The sequence below is a fragment of the Pleurodeles waltl genome, chromosome 1_1, assembly GCF_031143425.1.
Source record: "Pleurodeles waltl isolate 20211129_DDA chromosome 1_1, aPleWal1.hap1.20221129, whole genome shotgun sequence".
NCBI classification, from domain to species: Eukaryota; Metazoa; Chordata; class Amphibia; order Caudata; family Salamandridae; genus Pleurodeles; species Pleurodeles waltl.
The window spans coordinates 879,303,762-879,328,743 of NC_090436.1; positions in this window are offsets into that span (position 1 = coordinate 879,303,762).

Consider the following 24,982-nt stretch of genomic DNA (forward strand, 5'->3'; position numbering starts at 1 on the left):
AAATTATCTGATTATTCCCTCTCTCAGTATTATAAAGTAACTCTACACGCACTCCACTGCAATTCACATGGTACCTTTCACAATCCCAACACCGTGTTCTTTAAATCACTTCATTTTTAATTTCTTGATCCATAAATGAAAGTAAACACAAAACATAGAAATTCTTTGTTAGCAGCAAGTGTTTGGTTCCTGAAATATCTTTCTTGGTACTTGTGTCAGAGATAGGAAATAATATGCATCATTTATAAAATCAAAACACAAACCCAGTAATATCTTCCATTAACTGGCCAAAATGTGAAATTCTGAAATTTTGTACGCCAGCTGGAAGAACACTTCACCCCTGGAAGAAGTGGTATTTATAACACATAGCTATGCCATGCCAACATCTCTAGTGCACATGCCTATTATTACAAGTAATGTTAAACTCCACATCTGTACATTATTCTCTGGTGTAAATATGCATGTGAAATGCAGAATGGTTAGTAAGGTTTACAAAGCAGTGAAATGTTTTCTTAATTCATTGTATCATCCCAGAATGTCATAACCCTCTTCTGAAATAATATATCCATGTTGCACCTGTCAACAATAGGAGAATCAAAAATCAAGTGTACTCTTGGATAAGACACTTGGTGCTGGGCAGCACACAATACATCAGAGCTAGGAGACAGCAGAAATGCATTATGCCTTAGTAGATATGGCACATTTATTCGGTCTCCCTTTCACATAATGCAGCGCAGCACTTTTGCTCACTGCCCTGCACTGTGCAAAATATTAGTATATATGTCCTTTAATGAAAGGCACTAGGCAAAGTGACTTTCATTGCTTAGTGGATGCCAAAAAGGATTTTGCTACAGGGATGCACCATAAAAATAACGTACATTTTTGCAGGGTTGTATGTGTTGAATGCAGGATTGTTTTTGTGCTGGAAGGGGAAACTTCATGCACAAGAGCAATCCTGAGAGGCTTTTTCCTATTTCGATATGTGCTGCAGAATGTAGCACACATCAAAAGAGGGTAAAATAAGGGGAAAAAAATATTTCTCCTTATTGCACCTCCCCTGGAAAGGCATATGGTTTTGGCACTTCCCCAGGTTTACAGGCTCTGGTAAATTGGGGGATGCTCCAAAATCCATTGGTGTTGCATGGGAACACACACTGCAATGCCCATGGAATGCCTCCCTAACGCAGAGTAAGGCAATGCAGTGATTTGTGCTGCCTTGCCTTACTCCATTGCTTTGAGGCCATTCAAAGACAAGCAAAGTGGCTTTGTGTGGCCTCATAGATATGGTTGAAAGATTTGCACCACTGTTGCATCACTAAAAGTGACACAATGGTGGTGCAAGCCCCTCATAAATATGCCCCAAAAACCTCAAGCGGTTCCCATTCAACCAATTAGTTAGACTGACCAATAACACACTATGGTGGTCGTTATGACCCTGGCGGTATTACAACCGCAGGGCCAAAACGACGGGCGCACCGCCAACAGGCTGGTGGTGCCTCCCAGCGTATTTTGACCGCGGCAGTAGCGCTGCGGTCGCACCGCCGGGGCCGGCGGTTTCCCGACGTTTTAGCCCCGGCGGTGATAATCCGCCAGGGCAGCGCTGCAAGCAGCGCTGCCCTGGGGATTATGACTTCCCTACCGCCAGCCTGTTTCTGGTGGTTTGCACCGCCAGGAAGAGGCTGGCGGTAAGGGGAGTCCTGGGGCCCCTGAGGGCCCCTGCACTGCCCATGCCACTGGCATGCGCAGTGCAGGGGCCCCCTAACAGGGCCATGTGCAGCTTTTCACTGTCTGCATAGCCCCACAGCGGTTACAGCTTGGCGGGTGGTGTTAGCCGCCTGCCAATGTTGTAATGACCCCCTATGTGATAAAGCATCCCATCACAGAGTTGTAAAATTGCCCACAAACCAGTTGTGCAACAAAAAAAACACTGTGAATGGGTGCCATCAAGATGACAGTGAAACAAATATGACCTGTAAAAAAGCCCAGGTCCTTAATCTTGAGGGCAAAGTAAAACCCTTGCATGAGCCCAGTGATGGTTGCAGTTATGTCCCAAATTATGTTATTTAACATGTCATCAGTGACATAATATGTGAGATCATAAGAATTGCATCATGGGGGCACTTGTAAGAGTTAGCTCACTGAATGATAATTGGTGAAGTTTTTATTTTTAGTTTTGAACCATTAATGTTTATATCATTACAACACCTAACTATTACATACTTTTATCTTTGTTTTTCCATTGAAATTAAAGGGTTTTTAAATGTAAACTAAAATCGTATTACCATACCGAACTATGTCACTTTAACCTTTGGAGGTTGGCCGCAGCGACTGGCAGCAGGCCAGGCCCAGTAGTCAACACCTGCTGCGCACATCCAAAGGCCGTGTGAGATGCAGGGTTGCCAACCCCCGCTCTGCACAGCCAAACCCCCACAAATTACAGCACTCAACTTAACTTATGGTTACTTGAAATAACTCTAACTAATTGTAGGCATTTTTATGTATTTTTAAAATTATGTAATTAATGTATTTTATTTCTTAAGGTTTAGATTGTATTTAATATTGTGCTTTTATGGTCAAAATGTTTGACCAAATAAAGATTGATTTGATTTTAACTTTAACAGCTAAATTTCTGAGTTTGAGTGTTTAAAATCTAAACCTAACTTAACATCACCTTTACTTTTGTTTCTTTTCAGTACATTTCCAGGATTTTTTTAACGCTAAGTAAGATGCCTATCGCAGAGCACGGTGGGGATGGAGTTTGATGCAGGGCCTGACCTGGCATTGTGCTGCTCCATCCCATGCTTGCTGCTCCTTCCCCCCTCCTTCATGTCAGGTCCAATGTTCCCTCACTACAACTTTGTGTAGCTGTTGTTCTCCCACTGCCCTTTTTGCCTGCTCTGAACAGTTAATTTGCTGCCACACCCACCTACCCCCTTGCCTCTCCTGTCCGAGTCCATGCAACAACCCCTTCCCTCCTGCCCTACATGGTCCTATGTGCTGCCAATGCCCTTCTCTTCTGCCCTTAATGGGCCATCATGGTGACATTTTCCCTCCTGTCTGTCTAGTATGGTCAGCTTGTTGCCATTGACTCTATCCCCTCTGCTCTCTGTTGTCCATGTGCATGGCCCTGTCCCCTTCTTATTGCTTTCCATGGTCCGTTGTGCTGCACTATCATCCCATTTGCCCTGTGTGGTGTATTGAGCTGTTGCAACCCCTGATGATTGCCCTGTAAGTTCAGTTTGGTGCCCCTGCAAATCTCCCTCCTGCCCTCTGGTATCTGACTCCATGTTCCTACTCCATTCCTCCTACCCTCTGTGATCCAGTACTGCCAACATTTTGTACTTGGTAAGAGGGAGATTGTGAAAAAATAACCTGGGAAATTGATTTTCCTCATTAACTTATATTGAAAAAGAGGATATTTTAGGCAATAGGCAGATAGAATAAAGCCCTTTTTGGTCTAAAAGAAGAGTATCCTGTCTGAATAATGTCTGTTGGCTTGTATGGTTGTACTTCACTGCCTCATCCTACTGTCCTCAGTGGTCTGGTATTGTCACAGCCTCTCTTGCCTGTCCTGCATGATTGTTTTTTGTCCCACCCCTTTCCCTATCTGCCATGGTCCATTGTGCTGCTGCTGTCCCTACTACCTGTCCAGCATGGTCAACTTGTTGCCTCTGCACCCTCCTCCCTGCCCTCAATTAACTGAGACTTAAACCTGACCCCTGCCTCCCCACAGTATTCTAATGAACAACTAAATTGCTAACATTCTATATTTATCAGGAAAGTATGGCATGCCTGACGTGATCTTGAAGTAACCAAAACTGTAATAGCTAAAGCATTTTCTTTACAAATTATAAAAATGAGAGGGTCTTCTTTCCATTGAAATTATGGCTAGTGCTGTAAAAACTACAATGAGAACACGTTTTCTGAGTTCTAAAACAGTGACAAAGCCCTCTCAAATTGTTTGGTATCTTTATGTTTTTTATCCAGCTCACTTGTCTATTGGTTACACTTAGGGGAGAGGATGTGGTGTTGCGGCCAGAGCTGCAGACTCTGCAAATCGGGACACAGAATCGAGCTTCAGCGTCAGCCTGAAATTCTGTGATTTTGGGCAAATCACTTAGGCCCTCATTATTACATTGGTGGTAAATCCCGCTTACCGCCACGGTGGTGGATATCCGTTCACAATATTATGACTCACACACACCAATCCGACAGAATACTTCCAGATACACAAATCCACCAGACCAAAGGTCAGTGGTAAAGTGGTGGTCCCAACACCCATACCATTACGCCAACAAAACAACATCTATCTATTATGACCCACGAATCACCACGATGGACATTCAATGGCGGTAAACCATTGGTGGTACATACGGCCGCACATAAAATGGACGCCTACCTACAAAACAACACCACATTGGCCGATACTAAAAACACACCTGACACTCATACACACACCACACCACTATAAAACTCCTACCCACATTACCCACAACCCCTTACAAACACCAATTGCTACCAGGAGACTGAGAAGAAGAGCACAGAGACAACTAGACACACACACACCACTCACACCCATACACCCCTCATGCATTCCACATCACACACCCCACAACATTACCCAACACTCCCTCACCAACACACATCACACAACACCGGTGGCACCACAAAGGTACCCCAGTTTCACTGAGGAAGAGTTAAGGGTCATGGTGGAGGAAATTGTTAGGGTAGAGCCACAGCACAGGTACAGCAGAGTTCCATTGCAAGGAAGATGGAGCTATGGCAGAGAATTGTGGACAGGGTCAGTGCCGTGGGACAGCACCCAAGAACAAGGGACAACATCAGGAAGAGGTGGAACAACCTACAGGGAAGGTACGTTCCATAGCAGCAAGACACCAGCTCGCCATACAGCGGACTGGCAGTGGACCCCCACCTCTTCTCCCACAGCTCACAGCATGGGAGGAGCAAGTACTGGCATTACTGCATCCTGAGGGACTCACTTGAGTTGCCGGATGACTGGACACTGGTAAGTCAACATTTAACACTTATCACCCCCCCAGTGCCTGCATGCCATCTCACACCCACAGCCTCACTCCCAATACTCCACTCCAACCCACACACTGTACCTACACATATGACTAACCCCAATGCCAAGCCCTGCATGTGATACCAATGCATGGGCCCCCTTCCCAGCCCTGCATGGACACCCATCACAAAAGCATGCACAGCATAGGGACACTCACATACCAACAATACATCACCATGCACAAGCAAAAGCTGGCAGGACATCACCAATGATAGAGGGGAAGCCAGGGATGTGCAAATGTCATACACTTGAAGCATAATACATCACTTACATCCCCACAGGTACCCCAGCCAATGTCAGTGGAGAGGAGGTGCCACCACTATCCAGTCCCCCAACAGAAGAGGCCCCCAGTGATGACAGTAACTCTGGACTTCAGGATCTGGAGGACCTACCTGGCCCTCCAGGGACCACTGGACAGCCGTTCACCCAAGCGCAATCACAGACCACCACAAGACCTCTCCCTTCAGGATGCAACACCACAGCACCCACCCAGTGAACCCAAACCTCTGTCAATCAGCAGTGTGCCCACCTGTACAGGGACCCCAGGCAAACACCTTGCCCCTAAGACAATCAGGGACCTGGGGTCAGTGGCAGTGGGCACACCGTTCAGGGGACAGGGGCAAAGGCCAACAGGGAAACTGGGAGGACTGCTGTGCGCCAGGGAAAGACAGGACCAGGGAACCGACTATCCAGGAGGCACTTTCCGAGATCCTGGGAGTGTACCAACATTCCCAGGACACGATGGGCCAGATCCTTGACAACGTGCAGGAAAACAGGCAGCTGCAGGAGGGACAGTATCAGGGGATTAGAGAGGACTTGCAGGCCATTAAAACACCCTGATCTCCATAGCAGGGATGCAGCAAGACATGGCCAATATCATGAGGGAGGCAACAGCACACCTGCGGGCCTCTACCACTAGCCAGTCAACTGAACAGCCCTCCTCTACCGCTGCTGCTAGTGGGCAGGGGGCCCTGACACAGGACCAACAGGCCACCAGCTTCCCTCCCCCTGCAGAACGTGAACCACCTCACAAACGTTCCCTGGGAACTAGACAGAAGCCAGAGACACTTGCCAAGACCACCACCAGAAAATGAGACTCTCCTGATTGTCCCCCTTGTGTCCCACTCAGTCACCTTGTCCACCTTGAACTGCCATTGCTCCCCTTCCTTTGTCCCCTTTGACACTGCACCTGTGCCACAAACAGACTGGAACCATACCCTGGACTTTCCTCCATCATCACCCTATTCCATTGCACTTTCCCCTCAATTTCGTAGCACTACAATAAACAGCCTTTGAGAAAACTTGACTACTAGTATTTCATGTTATGAAAATTTGTATTGATGGAAACAGCTACATCCATTGCAAATGAACTGTACATTTTGAGAGAATAGAAATAATGACATGTAGCTGGCTGAAGTGACCACATCAGGACATTGTTGTCATATCACCAACATCTATAAAATGATAATCCATAGGTGACAGTAAGTAGAGGTAAAAAGTGGCTAATGTCATCATGCCACAGCCACAAAGAATACATCAATAGTCATAGAAATGTGAAGTTGCACTGTCTCACCTGTGTATCATTGGAAGTACTGATGGATAACTGATGTTCTGTTGTCCACATCCTCATCCTCTGCCTCCTCATCCTCACTGTCCTCAGGGTCCACTGCAGCCACAGGGGTATTTCCAGTCTCCTCCTCCTGCAGAAAAGGTACATGGCATCTGAGGGCCAGGTTGTGCAACATGTAGCATGCCACTACCATCTGGCAGACCTTCTCGGGTGAGTAGCACAGGGATCCACCTTTCAGATGGAGGCACCTGAAACTGGCCTTCAGGAGGCCAAAGGTCCTCTCAATGATCCTTCTGGTTCACCCATGTGCCTCATTATAATGTTCCTCAGCTCTTGTCCTGGCATTCCTCGCAGGGGTCAGCAGCCACAATAGGTTTGGCAAGCCAGAGTCACCTGCAAATAGTGAGGGTCTACATTTAGCCACACACTATTCTATGAGGTTAACATCTGAGGCATACACTAACATGCACCGGGTGGGGATCAAGGCTCACCTATAAGCCACACCCTGTGCCTCTGTAGTTGGGCCATCACATTTGGGATGCTGCTATTCCTCACGACAAAGGCACCATGCACTGACCCAGGATATTTAGCATTGACGTGGGAGATGTAGTGGTCCGCCAGGTACACCATCTGCACATTCATGGAGTGGAAACTCTTACCATTCCTATACACCTGTTCATTCTGGCGGGGAGGACAAACGCAATATGTGCCCCATCAATCGCCCCAGTAATATTGGGGATATGTCCCATTGCATAGAATCCGGCATTCACAGAGGCCAGATCTTCCACCTGGGGGAATGCAATGTAGCTGCACATGTGTTTTACCAGGGCAGACAACACTCTTGCCAGTACGATTGAGAACATTGGCTGTGACATTCCTGCTGCCAAGCCCACTGTCACTTGGAAAGAACCATTTGCCAGGAAATGGAGAACTGATAGCACTTGCACAAGAGGGAGGATCACAGTCGATTGATGGATAGTTGAGATCAGGTCTGACTCCAACATGGCACACAGCTCTGTGATTGTGGCCCAGTCCAGTCAATAGGTGAGTATAATGTGCCTGCCCTCCAGTGAAGCTAATTCCACCAGGGGTCTGTACACGGGGTATGTCCCCCCCATCTCCTATTCATTCGCAGCAGTAGGTATCTAAGGGACACAAGATTGAGTAGGCTGTCACAATTTGAACAACTAAACCACAACAGCAGTCCACATCATGCCCTTATGTATTGGGACAGTGTAAATTTCGAAGTATGTGCCTATTTATCCTGTGATGCAGAAATTCTCGATAGGCCTGGTCACCCCCCTGAAATGGCGACAACCTGTCCCGTGTGGAGGGACAGGTGGAAGTGAGATAATTCTGCTGACGTTGGACGTCGTGGTGGTAGGTGGTCGTGCACCACTGTGCAATTCCTCATTGGATAATATTGGGCCCTATGAGTCCAGTGGCCAATGGGGATGTACGTCGGCGGTGACGGTGTACACCGCCGCAGATGTGACCGCCATTTTCTAAATCAATTCTTACTTTATTCTTGACCTTCAACAGGAGAAGACCTACACTGCATGTGCTGCTGTGACCTGTGTCTGGAACCTACCATGGCCCGTGTGACTGGGGAAATGGCACCAGCCTTCACTTCGGAGGAGCTGGAGCGACTGGTGGATGGGGTCCTACCCCAGTACGGACTGCTGTATGGGCCTCCAGGCCAGCAGGTGAGTACACTGTGGGCACGAATCATGTGGCATGGATGCATGGAAATGTGTGTGAAGGCATTGGGTAAGGGGGGATTTCCCCCATGGTGATGGAAACAGGTATGGTGGGCCATGTGTGTGACCGGTTGGAGTGTTAGTGTAATGGTGTTCTCCTATCTTTATTGCCTCTGCAGGTCAGCGCTCATCAAAAGAAAGGATTATGGCATGCCATCGCCAAGGATGTGCGACCCTGGGGGTCTATGGCAGGCAAAATACCATCTGTCGGAAATGGTGGCAGTACCTGAGACACTGGGCACAGAAGACTGCGGAGGACCAGCTGGGGGTGGCCTCCCAACAAGGAAAGGGTGACCGTTAGACCTTGACACCTCTGATGGCCTGCATACTGGTGGTAGCGTGCCCTGAGCTGGATGGGCACTTGGGGGAATCACAGCAGCCACAAGGGGGTGAGTACAGTGGGTATCATTACATACTTGGGCTGGTGAGGTGGTATCCGGGTGGTTGTTGTGTGTTAATGGGTGCAAAAAAGGCCAGGCCAGACATTGCTACGTGGGTCATCTCTAGGGTAATGGTTGCATGTCAAATACAAGTAACCTAGCTTGTTAGTAGTCACTTTCAGGCAGGGCATCGTGGGTCCCAGGAATGCTGCAGTTGGTGGTGTGTGCTCCTCATCATACCTTGGTGACTAGCCATATCACTGGTAGTGCAATGCATATTGCTTAGGCCTGTTCCCTGTATGTGAGGGTGCAATGCATTCCTGGGGGCATTCACGGTGGATTGGCGGCCCAACAGAGATTGACTCCAGCTCTGGCCTCCTCTCTGATGGCAGCCATTGTCCCTGTTTCTACTGTCCCCCCTCCAACCACAACTTTCCAGTCCCACTCCCCTCAACCCCAACCCATCCCAAGGCACACATACAGACGAGCATGCACACAAGGCAACACACAAGAGTGGCGGAGGCAAACACAAGCACCACACTTCATCCCGCAGGCACTCACACAAACACCATACAGTTGCAGACACAACAACATCCACTGCCTCCACTGTCTCCCCCTCCTTCTTCTCCACCAACTCCCTCCCTGTCATGTCCACAGTCACACCTGTATGCACTACATCTACATCCAATATAAGTATCACCACACAAAGCAGAACACACACCTCACTGGCAGACACCTCCGCAACAGCCATGAACGAGTCCAGTTTGTCCTCTCCCACCCTGTCTGCCCCCCCCTCCTAAGGCACACAAACACAAGCATTCACATACCCAACAGCCACCCACCTCACATCAGCATACAGCCCATGCACCTGCACCCAAGTCTAACAGACATACACCTCTAACAACCACTCCCTCATCCTCATCCTCCACTCCCAATACTCCTCCCTCTTCCCACCCCACCATCCCTAAAAAGCTTTTGCTTTCCCAATTTGACCTCTTCCCTACCCCTCCCCCCCAGCCTGCATGTATAGGCAGGGTACCAAGGACACAGCCCAGCACGTCAGCCAAACAGTCCATGGGGACAGTGGTAGTACCACCTACTCCTGGTGGTAAGGATACCAAACCTCCATCACAGAAGGGGAAGGAGCCAGAACCACCAGGGAAGAGCGTGAAGAGGCCTGCACCACCTGTGAAAAAGGGGAAGGGGGCTGCACCACCTGTGAAGAAGGAGAAAGAGCCTGCACCACCAGGCAGAGAGGGGAACAGCCCATCCACCGCTGCCAGGAATGGTAAGGGATCCATGACCCATGTACAGGAGGAGACGAGGCACCCTACGCCAGAAGAAGCTGTCAGGCTGACACTGCCACAACCATCTGTCACGGGGCCCCCACCGCCAGCTGTGTAAGTGCAGCCATCAGTAAGTGCAGAGGCTGCCCAGGAGGCTCCTCCAATCACCACCACAGTGCAGCCATCTTACAGTGCAGAGGCTGCCCAGGAGGCTCCTCCAACTGCCACCACAGTGCAGCCATCGGACCGTGCAGAGGCTTCCCAGGAGGCTCCTCCAAACACCACCACAGTGCAGCCGTCACTGCCAGAGGACGCCATGTAGGCTACCCTCCAGGGGCTGCTGTGTGAGCTGCCCCTTACAGGACCAGTGGGTAAGTCACCTACTTCAGAGACTGTGGCCTTGCACTCCCCAGGACAAAGAGAAATGGGCATGGAGCCCCCTCCAGAACCAGTGGGCACGTCACCCACTCCAGAGACTATGGCCATTCACTCCCCAGGGCACAGCAATGGCCATGTTGCTCCCTCCAGAACCAGTGGGCAAGTCACCCACTTCAGAGACTGTGGGATTGCACTCTCCAGGACAAAGCAATGCGCATGTTGCCCCCTCCAGAACCAGTGGGCAAGCCACCCACTTCAGAGACTGTGGCCTTGCACTCCCCGGGACAAAGCAATGGGCATGGAGCCCCCTCCAAAACCAGTGGGGATGTCACCCACTCCAGAGACTGTGGCCTTGCACTCCCCAGGACAAAGAGAAATGGCATGGAGCCCCCTCCAGAACCAGTGGGCACATCACCCACTTGAAAGACTGTGGCCTTGCACTCCCCAGTACAGAACAATGGGCATGTTGCCTCCTCCAGAACCAGTGGGCATGTCACCCACTTCGGAGGCTGTGGCCTTGCACTGCCCAGGAAAAAGCAATGGACATTTTGCCCCCTCCAGAACCAGTGGGCAAGTCACCCACTTCAGAGACTGTGGTGTTGCACTCCCCAGGACAAAGCAATGGGCATGGAGCCCCATCCAGAACCAGTGCGACGTTCCCGTATTCGGCTGAGGTGCCCCCCACCCCCCTGAGGTGCCTTCTCACTGGCAATATGATGCCCCTCCAGTGTTTTCTTCAAATGTGTCAGGATACAGGTTGGGCCTTGGACTCTGCCCTGTGGTCTTGTGTGCCCTCATGGCTTTGGACTGGGCATTGGCCCTTTATGGAAATTTGTAAATATTTGGTTTGTGTGGCAGGATTTGCTATGCTAATACATTGTTGGTACTCCAGCATTGTGGTCCATGTTTTATTATGCCACGTGTCATGTGCCATTGGTTTACATGTGCAGCTGGTTGTGTGTATGGTGTGTGTGTCGGGTGTGTGTTGTGTGTGTGTGTGTCACTCTTGTTTTCCTCCCACCCTCCCTTGTGTGCTAGGTGGCTGTACTCACCATTGTAGTCTTTGTCGGCGTTGGTGTTCCAGGTGGAGCACAACGTAGAAGATCCTCGGAGACACTTGCAGTTCGGGTTCCATGGTGGCATGGTTCTTTCCTGTGTATCCAATGGTGAATCCTTTCACTTCTCAGCTCTGATTCTGCCAGGCTTTTGTTGGCATTGGTACCGCCCCGGAAAAGGTGGCAGTTTCGTGTGTCATAATATGGTGGGCGGTACTTTGTCTCCTGACAGGCTGTTGTTGGCTACCGCCGTGGTGACAGTTGTTTCCGCCGTGGCGGTTGAGGTTGTACATTGGCTGTCTATGGGAGTTATCACCGCCATGGTCATAATTTGGTGGAACTTACTGTCAGCCTGTTGGCGTTATTACCGCCACTTTATCACTTACCGCCCGGGTCATAATGAGGGCCTTAATCTCCTCATGCCTAAAACCAAATGTGTCCTTGTGTAGTGTGACTGATGCTCTTTTAAAGGACTCCAATACCTTTGGGTCAAGTATGCATTATATAAAACTGCAAAAAAACAAAAAATTGAAGGGGCAGATTTATGGAGAGTGGTGCTACACCTAGTGCAGCACCACTTCCCTTGAGCCCCTTAGCGCCCCCTACCGCCACCATGTGTACACCATATTTAAAATATGGTGCACCATGGCGTAGGGTAGGGGGCAATAGCATAATTTTTCATGACGCTATTGATGTACTCTGCAGGAGTAGTGCTAAAATATTGGCGCTACTCCTGCAAAGTACATAGGGGCCCATTATAAATAACGGAAGCCCTCTTTTAACGCAATTTTTTCGGCCCCCATAACAGGGGAATGTCCATTTTGCATACATTATGCCTGGCGCAGGCATAATGTAGCGCAAAGCTTTACAAAGTGGCACAACACATGCATTGTGCCACTTTGTAAATATGGGACTAGGATTTTGCCCACGTTGGGCCACATTAGCGTAAAAATAATGATGCTAATGTGGAGCAAGGTGGCGCTAGGGTCTATAAATATGCCTCTAAGACCCGTAATTATACTTTTTTAGCGCCACATTTGCATTGTTTAAAAACGGCAAAATGCGGCGCTAAAAAAGTATAAATATGGGCCTAAGTGTTTTGCACTTTTCTTTCATTGGGCTATACGTGGGCTACATTTGAGTGATATCTGTGCTACGTTTGGGCTGTTTTTTCTCTGGTGGCCATCTCAGAGACTTATATGTTATGAAGCTCCCTATTTTCCTCATTTACAACAGTATCCTCAGCAGAAAATGCTTTCATTTTTCCACTTTGATTCCATCATGATGATGTTCAGAAGTGCCACACTTTTAGTATGAATTCAGAATGTTAGCACTCATGTTGCACATTAGAACTCTATAGAGAAGCTGCTGATCACTAGGGAGTTAACCAGCAGTCTGCTGCTGCTGTTGAAATTGCATGTTTCAGTCCATATGGCAGAATGCTTTGATGCAATAGAAGAGGATCATATTTTAGAATTCACTTAAAACATGTCCTAATTTTTTTTCCTGCAGCACTAAACATAATTTCTACAACAAAATGAACCCCTTCATTGCGTTCCTTTCTAAATTAAACATTTTAAGTTTTACCAGTTTGATTCAATCAAGATGGCTTCAGGTGTGCCACACTTTTCTCATAAGCATGACTGTTAATTCTCTAGTTGTTCTTTAAAACACTTTTGGATGCTGCATTAGAACACAATGGAAGTGAATTTTTATTGAGAATGGCAGACTTCATTCTCATATGGCTGAGAAAGATATTGTGAATTTACAGGGAATATGCTTTCATTTTAGCTTCTGGAGCTTTCTTGAAATCCCAGCAGAAGACTTTTTTACAGGGTAAAACCAATTTAGAATGCACCGCAACTCCTAAAAATCATATGGTACCATCAACAAATGATTTATATTGCAACTATAATCTGTTATCACCCTTTATATGTTGTCCTTTTTGTGACCCTGCAATTCACTACAATGCATTTCATTTGGTTACTATCGTGTACATTAGTGCCAGATGGCTGCCAGCACTTCCTGGTTGAAGTGCTGCTGACAGCCAATCAGATCTTACCATAAGCTCTGTGCTTAGGTTCTGCCCAGAAATGTGTATTTCTTATTCCTTTAATAACTCCAAGACGACTGAACGGGTTTGCACCATGTAACAAAAAACATGATTTGCGCACCAAGATCTAGCTCCCTGCCTCATTTAGTTTAATTCTGTTCAACGGTTTGGGCTGTAATTGATTTCCTGTGGGAAAATGAGTGGGAAAATGTGTTCAGGACCCTCCATTTTACTTGGGGCCTGCTTGACGAATCATCCTGCAACTTTCAACACAGCAGCTGAACTAACTGTCACAACTAATTTGAAAATTCATGAAGATTCGTCAAACGATGTCAAAGTTATTGGCAACTAGGTCCTAACTATAACTACCTACTGGTGACCTTTAGTAAGTGGCCCAAGCACTTTTATTTCTGTCCCAATATCTGTACCCCTTAAAATTCATTTGTAGAGATACCACTGATTGAGCAGTTTGGCCCTTATTACAACCCTGGCGGTCAGTATTAAAGTGCTGGTAATACCGCCAACAGGCCGGAGGTTAAAAAAAATGGGATCACGACCACGGCTGAAACCGCCAACACAGCCAGCCACTTTAACACTCCGACCGCCACAGCAGTAGCAACAAACACCGCAGAGGTAACGCCAACAGCCAGGTGGAAGACTATGTACCGCCCACCCCATCACAACCCGCCAATTCGCCAGCTTTTCCGGGACAGTACTAATGCCATCAAAAGCACGGTGGAAGCAGGACTTGGAAGGGAAACTACTCACCTCTCGACATTCAACGAAGAACCAGGGCACCATGGAGCCCGAGCTGCAGGTCCTGCCCATGCTGGTCTACCTCCTCATCAACCAGGAATATGAAAGGCAGCGGCGGCGACCACAGTGAGTACTCACCTAGTACACAGGGGATGGGTGGAGGAATAAGAGAGTGACACACACACGCAACACGCAACATCCCCACCCCCACACTCACCCACAACACCATACACACAAATACATGCCTCAACATCACATTTATACCCTGTGGAAGAACGCAAAGACAAAAGGAATTGAGATAAACAGTGATATTTGAGAAATAGGCAGATATACATAATAAATATAAAAACAGTATTTTCAAAATTATACAATATGTACATAAGACGGTATATTGTCCATTCAAAATGTCCTTTGGCCACTGGGCCAAAAATCATGGGCCAAGGCCACACTTGTCTCCTGCCTCAATATGGAGAGAACACTGCAGGGGCATCAGGTTGAAAACACATAGGCACCTCAGGGGGATAGTGAAGCGGGGGCACCTCAGCCGGAAGATTGAATAAAGCCACTGCTCCTCGAGGGGGCTCCATGCCCACTGCTTGGCCCTGGGAAGTGCAAGGCCACAGTCTCTCAAGTGGGTGGTTTGCCCACTGCTTGGTCCTGGGGAATGCAAAGCCACAGTCTCACAAGTCTCTCAAGTGGGTGGTGTGCCTACTGTCTGGTCCTGGGGAGTGCAAAGCCACAGTCTCACAAGCCTCTCAAGTGGGTGGTTTGCCCACTGCTTGCTCCTGGGGAGTGCAAGGCCACAGTTTTCCAAGTGGATGACTTCTTCCACTGGTCCTGGAGTGGGCCTTGTGCCCAGTGTGCTTTATCCTGCCAAGGATAGGGTGAGTGGATGCATATCTCCACTAGTTCTGGCGGGGCTTTGTGCCCAGTGTGCTTCATCCTGCCAAGGATAGGGTGAGTGGATGCATATCTCCACTGGTTCTGGAAGGGGCTTTGTGCCCACTCTGCTTCATCCTGCCAAGGAGGGGGTGAGTGGATGCCTTCTTCCACTGGTTCAGGAGGGGGCTTTGTGCCCAGTCTGCTTCATCCTGCCAAGGAGGGGGTGAGTGGATGCCTTCTTCCACTGGTTATGGAGGGAGCTTTGTCCCAGTGTGCTTCATCCTGCCAAGGATAGGGTGAGTGGATGCATATCTCCACTGGTTCTAGAGGGGGCTTTGTGCCCAGTCTGCTTCATTCTGCCAAGGATGGGGTGAGTGGATGCCTTCTTCCACTGGTTCTGGAGGGGGCTTTGTGCCCAGTCTGCTTCATCGTGGATGGTGCAAGGTCACAGTCTCTCACCTGGGTGTCTGAGGCATGAGATTTGCAGGGAACAGGTTGCATGATAGTCCATGGAGGCAGGGCTAGGCTGCAAACTGGTGGTAGTGCCGGTGCTGGTGGGGGTGCTGCCTGTGGTGGTGGGATGTTCTAGCCCTTCTCCTGCAGCATCGGGAGACTGCCCACTGGGGCTGCTGCTGCTGGTAGCTGTCCTACTGTCAGTGGTGCAGGTGGCGGTGCTTGCGGCAGGGCCTGCAGCGGCGCTAGCGGCGGTGCTGGCCGTGGTGCAGGTGCCACTGCTGCCAGTGATGGAGGGGGGCTCCAGCCCTTCTCCTGCAGCCTCGGACGGCTGCCCACTGGGGCTGCTGCTGCAGACAGTAGTGGTACCAGCGGTGGTGCAGGTTGTGGTGCCGGTGGCGGTGCTAGCGGTGGGGCTGCTGGCAGTGCTGGCTGCGGTGCAGGTGGCAGGGCTGGCTGTTGTGCTGGTAGCCACCATGCCTTCACTTGCAGCCTTGCCTGGTGTGTTCTGCCCCTTCCTCACCTTGGCAGGTGGTGGTGTGACCTTGGGTCTGGCAGCTGGAGTTTTTGAGGAGGCCTTGCTGGGTGGTTGGTGCTCCTTGCCATGGCTGCATGCTGTCTCCCTCTTCACCTTGGCAGGTAGCGGAATGGTTTTGTCCTTTGCAGGCGTTGGTGGCACGCTGGCTGGGCTGACGGGTGCCCCCTTTGAGCCTCTCTGAGGTGCAGGTACCACAGCGGATGTCGACTTGGTGGCTGAGGTGCTGGCCTGGGTTCTGAACACCCTGGCCTGAGGGGAAGGCATGGGGGGTAGGGAAGAGGTCAATGTTTGCCATGAAAAGCTTCTTAGAGACACTGGGATGGGAAGAGGGAGAGGGTTTGGGAATGGAGGAAGAGGGAGTGGTTGCTGGAGGTGTCTGTCTGCTGAGTTTGGGTGCAGGTGCATGGGCTGGATGCTGTTGTGAGGTGGATGGCTGTTGGGTGGGTGGGTGCTTGCGTTTGTGTACTTTGGAAGGAGGGGTCACAGACACACTGGGAGAGGACACAGGGGACGTGTGCATGGATGTGGGGGCGGTGACTGCCAGTGAGGGGTGTGTTGTGATAGGCGTGCTAGTGATGGATGCAGTGGATGAGGATGTAGTGCATGCAGGTGTGAGTGGAGTTGCTACTGGGAGGGAGGTGGATGATGAGGAGGAGGGGGACACAGTGGAGGCAGTGGATGTTGGTGTGTCTGCATGGGGATGGTGCTTGTGTGAGTGCCTGTGAGATGAAGTTGGTGCTTGTGTTTGCCTGAGCCACTTCTGTGTGTTGATTTGGGTAAATGCTTGTCTGAAGGTGTGCTTGGGATAGGCTGGGGTTGAGAGGATTGGGTCTGGGTAGAGGAAGTTGGAGAGGGGAGGCTAGAGACAGATACAAGGGCTGCCATCAGTGCTGAGGCCAGAGCCTGAAATGCTCTCTGTTGGGCCACCACGCCAGAGTGAATGCCATCCAGGTGTGCATTTGTTTGTTGCAAATGCCTCTCGACACCCTGGATGGCATTCAGCATGGTTGACTGCCCAACAGTGAGGGATCTCAGAAGGTCAATAGCCTCCTCACTGAGGGCAGCAGGGTTGACTGGGGCAGGGCCTGAGGTGCCGGGGGCAAAGGAGATGCCCACCGTCCTGGGTGAGTGGGCACGGGAAACACAATGAGGGGCTGCTGGGAGGGCGGTGCTAGTAGGGGGGTGGCGGCTGTACCTGTTGTTGGGGTGGGCACAGAGGTGTCCGCCACCACCGAGGAGCTTCCATCAGAGGAGGAGTCACTGTCTGTGGTCTCCCCTCCTGTCCCCGTCGTGATGCTCCCCTCGCTCTCTGTCCCACTGGTGCCCTCACCCTCAGTGGATTCAGCCTCCAGGCCCATGTGGGATGCAGCTCCCTCCATCGCCAGTGCCTCTGCTCCTTCGCCAGATGAGGCTAATGCACACAAGGACAGGGTAACAAAACAAAAAGGGGGGGAGAGACAGAGGATACACTTGGTCAATGCCAGCAACACCACTACTGTTGGCGTACACAACACACAGGGAGCAGCCCTATGCACTAGACCATGCACTACCAGTTACTAAGATAGTCACCCGCCCATGGGGTATAATGCCTACCGCCATTATCTGCACACCTGAAACCCACAGGACCCTGCCCAATAGTAGATGCCCACTAACACTATTGGGGTAGGAGTGTTTCAGAACCTGCCCAACAAGGGATCTATCCTGCCATCTTCTCCCTGGCCTAGGGGAACCCATAGCCCACATCCCCCACCCAGGTAACTCTTAACACGTGTAAAGTCATGATTCCGAATCTGTACTCACCACCTTGTGGCTGTCCGGATGCCTTCAATCGCCCATCCAACTCTGGATAGGCCACCACCAGGATGCGGAACACCAGGGGGGTTATGGTGCAACGGGCACCCCTTCCTCGTTGGGAGGCCAGCCCCAGCTGGGCCTCCGCCATCTTCTTTGCCCAGCAGCGCAGGTCCTCCCACCTTTTGTGGCAGTGGGTGCTCCGCCTGTCAAAGACCCACGGGGTCCGCACCTCCTTGGTGATGGCACACCAAATACCCTTTTTCTGGTGGGCACTGACCTGCAGGGAAAAGACAGCAGAAAAAGGATTAGTCATACCGTCTGGGCTGTCATCCTCATGACCCACCATACCCCTCCCATCCCCTTACGCACAAACATTGACCACCATACATGCAGCACTCTGCCCAGGACCCCTCAGCCCTACCCTACATGTGGCTTGCATACACAGCACTCCATACATTCATGGCCCATGCATCATGCTCACAGTGTACTCACATGTGTGTCTGGAGGACCGTAGAGTAATGTGTACTGGGGTAGGACCCCATCCACCAGTTTCTCCAACTCCTCCGCAGTGAAGGCAGGGGCCCTTGCCCCAGACACATGAGCCATTGTCGCTTCCAGACACAGGTCACAGCAGCACTTGCAGTGTAGGTCCTCTCCTTTTGAAGGTCAGGTAGCAAGTGAGTGAACAGATAGAAAATGGCAGTCACATCCGCAGCGGTGCGTACCATCACCGCCGGCGTACATCGCCATTGGCTCCTGGAACCCATAGGGCCCAATGATAACCAATGTGAAGTTGTGCAGCGGTCTTTGACTGCCTACCACGACGGCTCACAATGCCAGCGGAATTACCTCATTTCCACTTGTCCCTCCTCACAGGTCAGGCAGCCGCCATTTCAGGGGGGCACAAGGCATGGCACCTAACTGCGTCACAGCAGACACTGGCACAGCAACTGACTGTCGGATTCACATACTGGTTCTGTAAAGGAAAAAAATCATCATTAGTGCAATAGATGTGTGAATATGACCCTCTGCTCATCGTTTTCTTCCATAGGCTTCACCCGCTGAGGCTGAATATGAGATGGCGACATCCTCCGGTGTACAGACCCCTGGTGGACCTTGCAACAATGGAGGACAGACACATTAGCCTAACCTACAGACTTGATCGGGCCACAATCCAAGAACTGTCTGCCCAATTGGAGCCAGACCTGATGTCAGCTATTCATTGAAACAGAGAAGAAGTACAGAGCTACTATTGAATACCTTTATACAGTTATATATAGAAAAACATCAAGATATACATATAATAAAAATATGTAATGTATGTCAAGCTCTGTGCAGATATATCCCATCTGAGGGAAACCAATATAATGCTGTAAATGTATCTATTTAAAAAAAAACTCAAATATCATAAAATCATTCCCTTATTCCATCAATATTTTATTATATATACATACAAAAAAAACAAAAAATTAAAAATAAGATACAATACTAAGACTCAAACAACTAAATTCTATATCCAAAATAAACAGAGATATACCCACCCACACACAGAAAACAAACCTAACAACAAGAAATCAGATAATTCAAAATCGTAAAAGCTCATATTCAAAATTCATAAAGATCTATACAAAATAGAGAAATCTAATACAAAAGGCATGTTGAATCAAAAATATACTGGCACAGAAAAGAAAACACTGTAACAATGGATTCACTTATTCATCTATGTTAAACCATAAAATATGACAAGACTGTATTGGTGCAAATCAGTCCAACAGTCCGTAGGAACCAGAAGCCTACGAGCGTTTCGGTAATGCAATACCCACAGCAGGGACAGGTGCACAGAGCCATACGCTAATTCCTTAGGATACCACCATATAAGTGGGGGATGTCTAATACACAAAAGACACAAAACACAAAAAATTTCCTTGAAACAAAGGAATCCGCACAACCAGAAGTACTAAATATTTTATAATACACACCACAAACATCAAACACTAGTAACATATCTATATACGTCCAGATATAGATACAGATCAGGACCCAAGCATACTCATGCACCATACAAAGAGATAATGGGAAACATGAAAGAAAAGAGAAAGAAGAGAATGAAAAGAAAAAAATGGAAAAAAATAATAAAAAAGAAAGAGAAAGAAAAGAAAAGTATGTGATGCCAAAATCATAGATAACCACTGATGGTGTCAAAAGATAAATACCACAGACACAAGACACCCACGTAGGGTTACCACTACTTGAAGTGCTCAATCGTCTATAAAACAAGCATGTAAAATAGTTACTTATACAGAGGAAAGGGCCACCTGATATCTATATCTATATATCTATGTAATTTTCCCTTTGTGTTTGTACTTAGCGTTACCTCCAAAGGGTAATAATTTTTTATAAAAGAATAACTTCTTCACATAGCAGGCTCCATGACTTTATCATGCACTGGTCTCATGATAACCAGTATGTCTGCTGTAAAAACACTAGACAAAAGATGTAACTATACACGTAGTATCAAAAAAGTGCATATATGCATCCACTGTGTATTATATCATTCTTTGTCCCACACGCCAAAGTAGTAACATAGTTTAAATGTGGGAAATTAATAATTACCATCTATTAAGAGACTACTACCCCCTTTGAGAGGAACCCCTCTGATTTCGCTCACCTGATACGCCGCCTCATGCTGCAAATGTAATGTCAGCTATCCGCCAGCCCACAGGTATCCCCCCCTCTAGTGCAGTTCCTGTCAGTGCTCCATTTCCTGGCAAGTGGTTCCTTCCAAACAACAGTGGCCATGGCATCACGGATGTCTCAGCCAATGTCCTCCAACGTGTTGACGAGAGTGTTGTCAGCCCTGCTGAAACACATGCGCAGCTACATCGTATTCCCCCAGGTGGATGATTTGGCCACAGTGAAAGCTGACTTTTATGCCCTGGGACATATCCCCAACATCATTGGTGCCATTGATGTTACACATGTGGCATTTGTCCCCCCCCCCCCGGAAAAATGAACAAGTTTACAGGAATAGAAAAAGCTATCACTCTATGAATGTGCAGATGGTGTGTTTGGCGGACCAGTACATCTCCCATGTGAATGCCAAATATCCTGGTTCTGTGCACGACGACTTTATCTTGAGGAATAGCAGCATCCCATATGTGATGGGCCAACTCCAGAGGCACCGGGTGTGGGTAATAGGTGAGCCCAAGGTCCTCACACAGCATAAGTAGGTGTCTGGGTATGGGGTTGTCCTTAAGGGTTAGTGTGTGTCTAACAGGTATCCCTCGATATTTGTAGGTGACTCTGGTTACCCCAACCTCTCATGGCTACTGACCCCAGTGAGGAATGCCAGGACAAGGGCAGAGGAACGTTACAATGAGGCACATGGGCGTACAAGGAGGATTATTGAAAGGACCTTCGGCCTCCTGAAGGCCAGGTTCCGGTGCCTCCATATGACAGGTGGATCCCTGTACTACTCACCCAAGAAGGTGTGCTTGATCATCGTTGCATGTTGCACAACCTGGCCTTGAGACGCCAGGTGCCTTTTCTGCAGGAAGATGAGCCTGGAGATAGCCTTGTGGCAGCGGTGGAGCCTGTGGACAGTGAGGAAGAGGAGGCAGAGGAAGAAGATGTTGACAACAGAAGTAATATAATACAGCAGTACTTCCAGTGACACACAGGTAAGACACTGTAACTTTACTTAACTTTTCAGTTTTCTGTTGGACATTGTACATGGCAGCCTGATTTCCCTATGTCTATGGCCACTTACTGTACTCTTTGGCATTTCTATTTTCAGATCTCTGCGTCCCACTCTGGCTCCTGCTATGTGTATTGCTGCCCACCAAATGTCATTCCAAAGTATATTTAACTGTACATATGACTTGCAATGCTTTGATAATGTTGAACTAATACATATTTCAATCATTTGACAGACTCCAGATTTGTATTTGTTCCAAAGGTGTTTATTTAAGTGCCCATAAGTAGAGGAGGGTGTGCAATGGGCTGGGGTGATGGTGGAGGAAAGTCCAGGGAAGAGTCCAGTCTCTTGGTATCACAGGTGCATTGTCCAGTGGGGCATAGGAAGGGGAGTAATGGCAGTTCAAGGTGGACAGGGTGACATAGTGGGACAGAAGGGTGACAATCAGGAGAGTCTTATTTCCTGGCGGGAGTCTTGGCAATGTTATCTGGCTTCTGACTGGATCGCAGGGACCGTTTGTGGGGTGGGCTGCTGTGGCCTGTTGGTCCTGTGGCGGGGCCTCCTGTCCACTAGCGCCGGCAGAGGTGGAGCGCTGTTCTTCGGTGTGGCTAGTGTCAGGGGCCAGTTGTTGTGCCACTGCCTCCCTCACGGTCTTGCCCATGAGAGCCAGCACCCCTGCAATGGTGACCAGGATGGTGTAGATGTTTTTGAGGTCATCCCTGATCCCCAGGTACTGTCCCTCCTGCAGCCGCTAGGTCTCCTGCAACTTGTACAGTATCTGGCCCATGGTCTCCTGGGAATGGTGGTATGCTCCCAGGATGTTGGAGAGTGCCTCCTGGAGAGTGGGTTCCCTGGGCCTGTCCTCCCCCTGTCACACAGCAGTCCTCCCAGCTTTCCTGTTGTCCTGTGCCTCTGTCCCCTGAACCGTGTGCCCATTGCCACTGACCACAGGTCCCTGATCGCCCTGTGTTAGTGGGGTTACCTGGGGTCCCTGTAGTGGTGGACACACTGCTGATTGACGTGTCCGGGGACAGTGGCATGGGCCCGCTGGGTGGGTGCTGTGCTGGTGTTTCCTGAAGGGGGAGGCTCTGTGGTGGTTTGAGACTGTGACAGGGTAACCAACTGTCCAGGGGTCCCTGATGGGCCAGGTTGGTCATCCTGATGCAGATGTGCAGAGCTGCTGTCGTCACTGTGGGCCTCTTCTGGGGGGGACTGGATGTAGCTGGCACCTCCTCTCCGGTGACGTTGAGTAGGGGTCCTGTGGGGATAGAAAAGCAGTGTTATTGCATCTGCCTGTGCCATCTTGTGCATGGGTGTGTTTCCCTCTATGATTGTGATTTACCTGTCAGCTTTGCCTTGTGTGCGTGGTGATTTTGTGGGCTGGGTGAGTCTCTCTACTGGGCATGCTGTGGTGCTGGGTGTCCATGCAGACCTGTGATGGGAGTCCATGCATTGCTGTTACATGCAGGGCTTGGTATTGGGATGGGTGGGTTGTGATCGTGGGGTATGTGTGAGGTGATGCAGTGATGGGGTGGGGGTAGGGGTAGAAGTTTGTGATGGCATGCAGGTAGGGTGAAGGGGATATAGTAGTAAAGATTTGACTTACCAGAGTCCAGTCCTCCTGCTACTCCTGCGAGGCCCTCAGGATGCATTATTGCCAAGACTTGCTCCTCCCATGTTGTTAGTTGTGGGGGAGGAGGTGGGGGTCCACTGGCAGTCTTCTGTACGGCTACCTGGTGTCTTGTAACCACGGAACGTACCTTCCCCCCTAGGTCGTTCCACTCTTCCTGATGTCATCCCTAGTTCTGGGGTGCTGTCCCACTGCGTTGACCCTGTCCACGATCCTCTGCCATAGCTCCAGCTTCCTTGCAATGGACGTCTGCTGCACCTGTGATCCGAATAGCTGTGGCTCTACCTGGATGATTTCCTCCACCATGACCCTTAGCTCCTTCTCTGAAAACCTGGGGTGCCTTTGGGGTGCCATGGATGTGGTGTGAGTGGTATGTGTGAGGATGTGTGGGGTGATGTGTGGGGTGTTGTGTCGTGAGGTGAGTGTATGGTGTATGGGTGATGATGTATTGTGCCTCTGATTGAGTGGGTGCCTGTCTTGTCTCTCTCTGCTTGCTATCTTTTTTAGCTTTAAGGGGTTGTGGGTAATGTGGGTGTGTGTTTTATAGTGGTGTGGGTGTGTGGTGTGTGTATGTGTATGTGTGTCAGGTGTGTGTAGTTTGAATTTTCCAATGTGGTGGTGTCTTGTAAGTGTGTGTGTATTTTGAGCATGGCGGTGTGCACTGCTAATGGTTTACCATGGTTGAAAGACCACCACGGTGATTCGTGAGTCGTGATACTGTGGGCGTGTTCCTGTTGGCGTAACTGTGTGGGTTTTGGTACTGCCAGTTTATCACTGACCTTTGGTCTGACAGACTTGTGTGGGTGTCTGTATAGTGGTGGATTTCTTAGTGTGGGTCATAATAGCCATAGTGGAATACCGCCGTGGTCACGGTATGTTGGTGGCCGTCGGCACGGCGGTAGGTGGCATTTACCGCTAGGGGTGTAATAAGGGCCTTAGTCTGCTCGGAGTCGTAGAGGGCTTTGTTCTGCAGGAAATAGTCCCAGGACTGACAATACGCACATGACCTAAACCGAGTCAGGAAGCAAGTGATAGAGAAAGGAAGAGAGTGACAGAAAGAGAGATTATGTAAAGCCACAGTTTGCCACCTTGGTAACACATTGCTAGTGTTCATAACATAATGAAGATATTGTTATAATCAATATCAAATTAAGTGTCACCAGAAACTGGGTGTAAAAAAAGGTAGCAGCTTTTTACCACTAAGAGATTTCTTTGAGTCATTTTTTTGACACTTTTAATGTTTTCAATGGGACTCAATGAGCTTTGCAGGATAAGCGTCAACATTTTTTACGTGAATCCTGCAAAGCTCCAAACTAGCATCAAAAGTTTTGACGCTACTTCCTCTAACTACCGCCATGGTGCATCGTATCTTAAATACGGTGCACACATGATGGTGTTAGGGAGGCACTAAGGGGTGCAAGAAAAGTGGCACTGCACTGGGTGCAGCGCAAATTTTCTTTAATCAGGCCCATTATATCTTGGTAGATATGGCACATTTCTGCTCTCTTCATGTCACACAATGCAGTGCACCAAGCTGTTTTATTGTTACTCCTGGGGGTCACACAGCATTCCTCTATGAGCAATCTCAGACAAACTATCTGAAAACCCCATCACCCCCATTTCTGCTCATCGGAGCCTTTGTATAATCTTGATCTTTCCTTTGC